Raw genomic sequence first — 10,087 nt, 5'->3', positions numbered from 1 at the left:
AACTCAGCTTATTTACACAATAATGTAGAGAAAATTTCCATAAACAGGAAACACTAGCTAAACAAGTTCTTAACTTTCAGGATAGAAGCTACTCAATTTTCATAGGCCGGGAGGAATTACTTCTCCTAAAATCTTGTTCCCAATAACTAATCCTCTTTTCTCTCTCCCGATAATTAAGGATCCAACCTCCTCGTATGCCTCTTTCTTCTCTCATCAAAAATTAACGTCACATGTAAAAAAAGTAACTTCCATGTAATTAGGGAGGAATTAACTTCTCCTAAATAATGAATCCTCTTTTTCCTCTCCCGATAACTAAGGATCAGGGCTCACTATTGTGGGTTTTTATTCTCACTGGAAAAAATAGGAAGGAGCGGAGGAAAACAAGGGATCTGACTGGAAGTTGTTTTTTGACCAAAAATAACCTTGGTGTTTACCTGCCTGGTGCGTGCTGAAACTGAAATTAAGGAAAAGCAGGAGTTTTTTATTCATGTATGAGAACTATTTGATATGTGAATGTTCACATGTTAAAATTATTAAGGGCCTCAGAGAGAATGAGAAGTCACTGATCGTTTCTTCTAGCTCAAACGTGCACAATTGGCTGTTTATCAAAAGTCAGATACGCGAGGGACATCAGCAGGATCTTCTTTGGAAAATCACATTAGCAGTTCAGCCAATTAATCAGCTAGAGGTTCATCAGCTCGAAAGTCTCTTTCTCAGACATCATGATAACATAGCAAGTATTTACTGTACATCAAAAACTTGCTAGAGTGCACACAACACAACAAATTTGACATTCAAATATACAAGAGGTGTAAAACAATAATGAACAAGAAACATCAACGAAATTGATAAGGCGCATATAGATTGTTCGACGACCAAGGCACATATACGATGACGACATCCCCTATCCCCCAGATGCACTAACCTGCAGCAGCTACATGTCACAGCTAAACTGGCTCGTCGTTGTCCTTGCCAGTCACATATCTTCGTTATGCACAATAACAATGATCTAGCATGCATAAGTACACGCGGACCTTGCATCGCACAACCTCACAATATGAAGGAATAAAAGAATTCGCTTTCCTAGATCTGTCGCATGTCATGGACATCGGGTGATCATTGGAACTGTGGGTCCATACTCCATAGAACCAAACCTTGCACCCGGACCGAGCCCGGCGTTGGTTGGCCAAGCCACCACCAGATTGTTGTCAGCAAACATCAGTCTTGATGAACAAAGGAGTCTTCACAGGATGCTGGCCAGTCACCAGAGGGTTCACATCTTCCAGGAAGTAATACACGTGGCCAGTAATCATACCCTGAAACGACAACAAGGTCACTGATTTATTTTAGACGCTAGAGCATACCCAAAATATATATAAAAACAGTAGCGAATTATCCACAATTAGCTAACCAAACAGTTGCCAATTAGAGTTCATGTACAGCAGGACAATTATTGCTTTCATTTTTATTACTTGAAATAGGTCAGAAGAGGCAGCGGGAGGCACCTGCGGGTAGTTATCGTTCCCGTCCCCGGCGCAGACCGAGTGGGCTCCTTCCTGATCCATCCTCGCCATCACCACCGCCGCCTTGGGCTGGTTGTACCACCACCAGACCCAAACATGAACCCTGAAGAACAGATGAGTTAAGCTAAGGCTTTTCACAGCAACCACAAAAGAAAAGCGTAGCATCAGCGAAGGAGGAACAAATGGCTAGAAAAGACAAGTATCCAGATTATTGCCACTCCTCATTATTAGATAGATAAACTACTACAAACAATAACATTGAACACCACATAATTTCAATTGCAAGATCAGCACATGTGACATAAGTGCAAACACTCTAGGACTACTAGTGAACTACTTTGAAACCGAAATAAGTCGGAGAGGAACGAAGTCCATGCAGGAATATTGAGTAAGGCCCATGCAAGACCAATGAATTTATCAATCCATGTACAATGAAGAAATCACTAGATGGCTGCAAGACAATTTAGCAATGCCTGGCCATAATGAAGAAGTATGCTGCTCAGTTTTACGAGGAGTGGTTATTAGTAAACAAGTTACGATTAAATACAGCTTCAAATAAACAGACAGATGTGTCAACCAAAAAAATGCAGATGCGGTAATTCCAGAAATTCTATGAGCAGAGTGGACTTCCAATGCAGCGCATGCACAAATGATCATGAGGATATACGAGGATTAAGTTGGAATAAAGCTTGAAGGGCAGAATCTCACATTTCAAGAAGGCATCAAATAGTTTTCAGTAATGCCTTCAACTGTATCACCAATTGGATGAGTGCGGATACGATTCCCATATTTCACGTCAGGTTCTTCCTACGACCTTTTCCATCCTAACTTTAGGCTCCTCATAAGTGTCCTCCGCGCGCAAGGACAGTGCAGATAGTGTCTTTCCTCTTCTTACCTACCAAATGTAACAACCAGATTCAGACTACAGCAGCGACATTCTGTCTAAATAAGTTGATCAGACTGGCCATCAAGAAATAAACTAGCAAGCAGATGAGCCACTCTAGCAAGTGGAAGTTCCTGACAATGATATAAGCATTTAGGCCTAGTACAATACGAATATATTATACTCATACAGAGTCTAAAAATCAACACAGCAAGTGGAGAAGACTTTGAACACCAAGTGAGGAAACCGGCAGTAGAAATATTAAATGAAGAAGAACCTTTCATCTAATGTTAAATACCAGAGCCGCAACATGCCGGTACTCACATCTGAGACCCCACCCATCCAGTATAAAATCTAACCTCACACTGAGCCCAGCAGGAAAGCCAAAGCTTAATTAAACAATTTGCAGGGCTAAAGACGTTGCAATCCAAGGTTCGAATTAATCATCTGTGGACCAGATGGCACAGCCTCGTAACTTCGTTGAAAAATTCAACAAAAGCAATGAACTTGGCACCACATTAGCACTACTACTACATAGCACTTGCAATGCCAAACTAACTCGAACCATCGATTGGTTTGCAGCACATTAGGCAGCACCAAATAAAACATGACAGATTCATCGGCGGAAAACGGGCGGGCCGCGGGAGGAAACCTTACGGCGACACCCCAGCGGAAGACGGGCGGTCTGTCGTTCTTGTAGCCCGAGTGGAGGAAGTCGCACACAGCTAGCTAGCTAGCTAGCTAGCTATGGTTTCTGCCCCACAACCACATACATGCAAGGAAAATAACGCAGCAATCCAGCATCAACATAGATGAGGTGGAGAAGGGAGGTGGTGCTCACCGGCATGCAACAGCAGGAGTTCGGAGTTCGTGGCAGGGAGGTGGTCGGTGTGTGGAGAAGGGAGGTCGGCCTCCCTTTCCAGGCAGCGCTGGCGCACCTGGAGGAGCCGGGTCTCACCGGACCAGCCCACCTTCGGCCGGGAGCAGCAGGAGGTATCTCACGCCGTGCAGCCTGCCGACGAGGGAGGCCGTCGTCGTCGGAGCTGGTACGGCCGGACCTACCCAGACCGGACCGCCGACGTGCGGGGGCTGCTGGGCACGGGCCGCCATTGATTTTCCAGCAAAGTGAATCACGGCCTCGAACCTGCACAACAATAACAACACGCCTAATGAGCATACAAAAACAAACAAGCTCAGGAAGATTAGCACATTAATGTCAAGATTTATAGCGCAGTGCAGTACAAGTAATCCGTAGAAAAGGCGAAATAATACCAACCAAGCTATAATGCATCAGAAACAAACAAACAAACATTCAGTTCAAAATTTTCTAATGCATTTTATGGACAGATCAGAGTTTGATATGCTAAATAATAACGGAACTTTGTATTCCTTTCCAAGACTGGGATTGCCAGGATAGATACATGGAGACAGGCATAACACGGATCAGCAACCAATATAATCTAAGTTGAACCAATTATGCTGAAAAAAACTATCATAATGGCGTTTCACGATTTATAGCAGAGCGATCCTGCTAGTACATGTTGGAAAGTTCAATTCTCGATGTGAAGCCGAGCTTGAACAGCAAATGCTATTATGCGCCGAAGGAACAGAGAAAAAACCTGAGCAGCAGTAGTACACGGGAACAACAGATCTTTATTAGTTCACAGGAATCTAGCTAGTAGTCAATCACATCTGACCAGGAACACTCACACGGGCAGATCAGTTTTATTTCACACGAAAACCAGACAACAACACAGGCCCATTCATTCCAATTTTCCACATGGCGTTCCCAGATTTTCTAGTACATTCAGGCCAAGACTACCCACCCATGCAAGTCAGCAAACAAAATGAACACGCAAATGAATCCCCCGACCACCAAGGTCGCAAACAATATGCCGTGGCCGTTCCAATCTTCCAAACAGCAGCCAGCAGTGCCACCCGACCACCAACGTCGCAAACGCAAACACCCCAGCGAGGCCTCCTCAACACCAGGACGGCCATTCGCTCCCCTACTAGCAGATGATCAACTACAAAACTGGAGACTCTAAGCCATCAATGGGCTCAAACAGATACATACATCGATGTCTACCTGATGCACCACCAGAGCCAGAATGGCTTTACCTAAGCACCCGGAGGCAAGCCGATGCTACCAGCGCCAAGCACGTCTGCGAGGGACTTCGGTGCGCAAGGCCAAGACCCTACCGAAGACGGATGCACAAATACATAAAGTAGAAGAATCTATCAGGTCTGAAATAAAAATAACACAACATCTTTTAAAATGGTGCAGACCAGATATAGAACAAACAGCTACAGATCAGGCCAACTGAACCAAACAGGCACGGACCAAGCCTCTGTGAATTTGCAACAAACTGCAATTGATACTTGTACAAGTATACAGAGAGAAACAAGCAGCAATACATGCTTCTACAGGCTAGCCATCTGTAACAGGAAAACAGAGATAACTATTGCATGTATGGAGTAGAGGCTTAAATCATTCTAAACCGACAGCTTCCTGGGGCTCTAGCTCTTGTACCGCAACCTGAATACAACACACTACTAATCATTTACTCAAACCGCGATGATAACACAATAGAAAACAAAGACACGGTTGCCAACACATCCTTGAGCTAATGAATCAGCTACATCAGGTCACGAAAAAATTCGGCATGGAATCCTCTAAATTCTCAAACATCCGCATTGATAACATAGCAGCAAATACAGTGACCAAGTCGCACAAGACCAACTCATTTGGCATCCAAATATGCACAGGTCAAGAAAATCTGCCATAAATTTAAGCTTCATTTGACAGAATCCACTATATCCAAGAAAGCAAACTTCACCTATATTTGAGGCCTATAAATACTACACAAGACTAGGAAATCATAGAGGAGCTAGATACTAACCCATAAAAGACATGGAGTCGAAGAAGAAGGGGCCACTACGGTCGCTCAGTCCTCCTCGTTATCCTCGGACAAAATAAACAGAGCATGATAAGCAAAGCAAATACAGATATTTCGAAAGGACTGCAAAATAATAAGGCGACGATATTGTACACAATAGTTCAAGCATGATCGCGGAAGCGCGCGACGATTGGATCAAACGGAACCATGCGACGATTGGATCATACCAGCAGTGCATGCACCTATACTCACAGAGATGCTCAAGTACATATACCAAACTAAATAAGGAACCAAAAACAAATGTATGTGCATTCTGATCCTACATAAGTACAGATACTTATCATGGTAATCTAAATAATCCATGATACAGAAACCAGGGACAATTAAGATTATTCCTTAAGAAACAACAAATGTACTAGTTCAGCCAAATCAAGAAACAAAGTGGAGCAAGAAAAAGGCATCAATATTAAATTATGTCAAATCACAAGCACAAAGATTCAATGAATAGCAATCATTTTCGAACTGGTTCGGTTCGAGAAAATATTAGGATTTTAATGGACTATATATACTTCACAATATTAATCTGCATCTAGCAAGTTTGGTAATTATAATGACCATCAAATGAAACACATGAAATAAAATCTACAGGAATCATCTCAGATTATGCATCTTGGAATATACCAAAATAGCAAACGGAGCAGGGAAGCCGGAAGCACCACAAGAGTAAAATTCATGTGATTCCTACCATCGTTCAACTAGAAAAAAGCAACCGAATTTATATCAGCACCTACCATGTTTTTCAGAATTTCAAGCCCTTCACCAACAGTATCCAAACTTTCACCCTGCACAAACATTGCCAAACAGAGGTCCAGTTAGACAAAAATCTCAATGCATTCTGATCCTACATAATTAGAGATTAAATGCTTATCATGGTAAAGTAAATAATCCATGATAAGAAAACCAGGGACAGTTAAGATTATTCCTTAAGAAACAAATATAATAGTTCAGCTAAATCAAATCAAAGACAAGAGTAACAGAAAAGAGCTTTCTATGAAGTCAAAGGAAGCTTTTACTAATTAGCCAACAATCATCATAAGCCCATATTACCTATAAGCTCAAATTTTACAAGATAAAATTAAAAGCGGCAAGAAAACCTAACCAGTCTGGTTGAAGAAAACAACACATAATTCAAAACAAAAGCAATTATCTCAAAAGAAGAAGATCGTCAGAAGAACATGTACAGCAAGAAAGGTAAAAAGATGACCATTGTATTTCCCAATCTTTCGATTCCCCAGGAAAATCTTACACCAGAACAAATACGCTCAATATTTTCACCTGGCAAAATCTCCAAACAGCAAAAAGGTGCTGTATATTAGGGGGGAACATCAGTACACATGAGGGAAATTCAAGCGACTCTTAATCCTTGCTTGTAGAAGAGTGATGGTGCCGATGAGGGTGTCGTCGTAGTAGATCATTGGGTTCAGCCCGACGAACTGAATCACGGCCTCGAACCTGCATGACAAGAACAACACGCCTAATGAGCATACAAAAAAACACAAGCTCAGGAAGATATTAATGTCAAGACTTATAGCGCAGTGCAGTACAAGTAATCTGTAGGACATGCGAAATAATACCAACCAAGCTAGAATGAATCAGCAACAAACAAACATTCAGTTTAAAATTTTCTAATGCATTTTATGGACAGATCAGAGTCTGATATATGCCAAATAATAATAGAACTTTGTATTCCTTTCCAAGACTGGGATTGCCAGGATAAATACATGGAGACAGGCATAACACGGATCAGCAACCAAAGCTCAACCATTTATGATGAAAAAACTAGCATAACGGCGTTTCACGACTTATAGCAGAGCGATCATGCTAGTACAAGTAGGAAATTTCGGCGATTCTCAGTGTGAAACCGAGATTGAACAGCAAATGCTATTATGCGCCGAAGGAACAGAGAGAAAACGTGAACAGCAGGTCTACACGGGAATAGCAGATCTTTATTAGTTCACAGCGTGTTTGGTTGGGGGTAAATACAACTAGGGAATGGGAAGTTAAGGGTTAGGAGACTAAAAGTCCACCGTTTGGTTGGGGGACATGGGAGTTGAGGAGGGCAAAGGATTGGGAGTTCACGAAGCCAACTCCCACAAAACTCTTCCCTGGGGGACCCCTGGTAATTCAGCCAGGAATAGGGAATTGACCGAAGAAACACAGATCGATCGAAGATGTGTTCGTTACGCGCGTCCCGCAATCAGAGGCGACGGAAAATCCCGCGAAAATCCTAGCTAATACGCGGGCAAATCCTCGTAAATAAGCCTTCTCTGGAGCGGCACCGTTCTTTGTCCATGAATCCGCCAACTGCCTCTCGATCTGCAGGGAAACGCCAGGAGTGAGTACAGCTGAGGTAGGCATGTTCTTCCTCTTCCAATTTGAATTCCTGCATAAATCCTTGCAAATCAGCTGCTTCTTTTTCTTCTACCCGTGTAGCACTTCTCCGGCTTTACCCACAAAATCTGAATCGTGTACGTAGTTTTTTCCATGACAGGCCTTTCCCATGTTGCAAAGACAAAACAACTCCCAACAGGTATTCCCCTACACGCCAAACAAAGGAATGGGAATACAATTCAACTTCCCATGTCCAGTCCCCTGCCCAACTCCCACTACTAAACTCCCTTTCCCCATCCCTCATCTAGCCAAACACGTTGTCACAGGAATCTAGCTAGTAGTCAATCACACCTGACCAGGAACACTCACGGGCAGATCTCAGTTTGCATTACACATGTATACAAATAAATTTGTCCTTCGTCAGGGACTAGTAGTATTGGAGCGATAGGAACAACTCTAATCAATCAAAAAGTAACTAGTAGCAAATACTGCGTGCACACTCATGGGCTGATCCTCAACCGCGTACACTGTAACTGAATATTTGCAGCGCGTGTAAACAGAGAGAAAGGTGCAGGGCTATTCATGAGCGAACTCGATCCAGTGTCTCCAAGATCCGAGTCCCTGTGCGCCGGGAAACCCTAGCAGAGAGGAGCGGGTCATGGGTGGAACCAATCGCGGGAGGGCGGCGCTGGAAACAGAGCAAGGAGGACTAGTTGGAGGAGTACCTGCAGCTGCGCGCGTCGGGGCGGCCGCCGTTACCGGCGAGCACGCCGGAGGAGACGCCCAGGACGGATCCCTCTCCGCTGCTGGCCGCCCCTGCTTCGGCTCGCAAACGGGTGAGATGGCGGACGACGGCCCGCCGCCGCCGCCGCGTCCTGGTGGCCGGCAACTCGCCGCCGTCGTGGAGCACCGCAGCGCAGACCCTCGGCCACGCGCACGACGCGGTCGGGGCGAGCTCGACGGAGCCGCGCGCACGGAGAGGCCGATGCACGCCGGCGCCGGCGCCGCTTCTCTGGTGGGTCGATGGTGAGTGGTGGGAGGAGGGGAAATGTGGTTACCGTGATTTTGGGACGCATACTAATCCAAAATCATCATGCATAACAAGGCAAGTTAACTATGCCAGCCATCATTTTGGGTAGAAAATAATGGCAACCTCCAGCCAAAATCATCCATCAAAGCACATAATCAACCTCCCCACAAATCGCGGAGCTCTTTATTTTGGGACGAAAATAAATACGCATCCTCGCGAGGCAGGTTAATTAATGTCTCGCATCATTTTAGAAGGAAAAATAAAGAGCGGGTCAATAAACACTCGAGAGTACGCCAAAGACGTACCATATTTTTATAGAAGGCAGAGGTTTGAGTACAAGAACACTACCCCTTGTTGCGAACAACAAGTGTAGCACAACTCCACACCGGCCAGTCCGAAGACAGCCACCACCGACACCACAAACAACAAGAAAGAACTAGTCCTAGGCTAGGCAACAGAGCCGTGTCTCGACCAGCGCCGAACGCATCCAAATAACACAACTCCAAGAGGTACTCTCCTTGTCGACGCACCATCTAAAAAAGATAGACGGCGGGATTTGGTCAGTCCCGAGAAAGCATTGTCTTGGACTCATCGGCAATGGCGTGCATAGCGCCCCTGAAACCGCCTTGGACAGCGGCGAACACCGGAGGACCTCCAAGCCGTGTCTCCAAACGTGATACTCCCAACAGAGAAGCGGCAGCGAAGACGCCGCTATCACGCCGATCCCACTCCGAATCTAGGCTTTCACCCGGAGACACTACCAACACCAAGCGAGAGCGAGGAAGATGTCGATGCACCTCGGCGACGCCTCCAACAAGGAAAACGACACCCTCCGGTGCCGTCGCCGTCGGCCCAACAAAAGCCAGGCAGGATTTTCATCCGTATCATCTACATCTCCACGCCTTCGAGGGTTGGGACATCACAGTCCAAGGAAGCTCGCACCGCCGTCGCCGCAGCTCCACCCGTCGAATTGCAGCGTCGTGGCCTCCGACACCCCACATGACCGAGAGCCTGGTCCATCCTCCTCCTCCACCCCGGCAAGGAACCACAGCCTCCCCACCTCCGGTCCGAGGCAGGAACGTTGGCCAAGGTTGTCGCCAACTCCAGGCAACATCCAACAGCCGCAGTCCCTCCCTGCAGCCCAGATCAGGCCCTCAGAGCCCTAGATCGAGCCCGCAAAGGCCCAGATCGGGCCCCGACCATCCTCCAACTCCCACGGCGACCACCACCGGAGGAACACCGTCGCGCGCCCGTAGCGCGAGGGGCCGGCCTCTGCTGGCCAGGAACTCCTTCCTAGGCCGAGCCTCCTCCGCGCCAGCACCTCGACGACCTTGAGCTCGCGCCGCCGCCTCCGAGCCGC

General features: G+C 45.9%; 1 long non-coding RNA gene across 4 annotated transcripts; it reads right to left on the bottom strand.

Moving 5' to 3' along the window:
- Positions 1 to 695: 695 nt before the first annotated feature.
- LOC127325839 (uncharacterized) lies at positions 696 to 8,909 on the bottom strand. 4 transcript variants are annotated; one of them, XR_007867387.2, is made up of 9 exons: positions 8,423 to 8,909; positions 8,224 to 8,335; positions 6,642 to 6,818; positions 5,310 to 6,148; positions 4,528 to 4,604; positions 3,248 to 3,550; positions 2,232 to 2,418; positions 1,506 to 1,626; positions 696 to 1,316 (listed from the first exon to the last, which is right to left on the bottom strand). It is a non-coding gene; the product is annotated as an uncharacterized lncRNA (long non-coding RNA). The 4 variants fall into 4 exon arrangements; XR_007867385.2 differs by lacking the exon at positions 4,528 to 4,604 and having other exon boundaries at positions 8,423 to 8,905; XR_011754582.1 differs by lacking the exon at positions 4,528 to 4,604 and having other exon boundaries at positions 8,290 to 8,335; positions 8,423 to 8,905.
- Positions 8,910 to 10,087: the final 1,178 nt, after the last annotated feature.

This window comes from Lolium perenne, chromosome 3, assembly GCF_019359855.2.
Source record: "Lolium perenne isolate Kyuss_39 chromosome 3, Kyuss_2.0, whole genome shotgun sequence".
Lineage (NCBI taxonomy): Eukaryota > Viridiplantae > Streptophyta > Magnoliopsida > Poales > Poaceae > Lolium > Lolium perenne.
The sequence above is the reverse complement of the archived record's forward strand: the minus strand, read 5'-3'. Positions and strand labels throughout refer to the sequence as shown.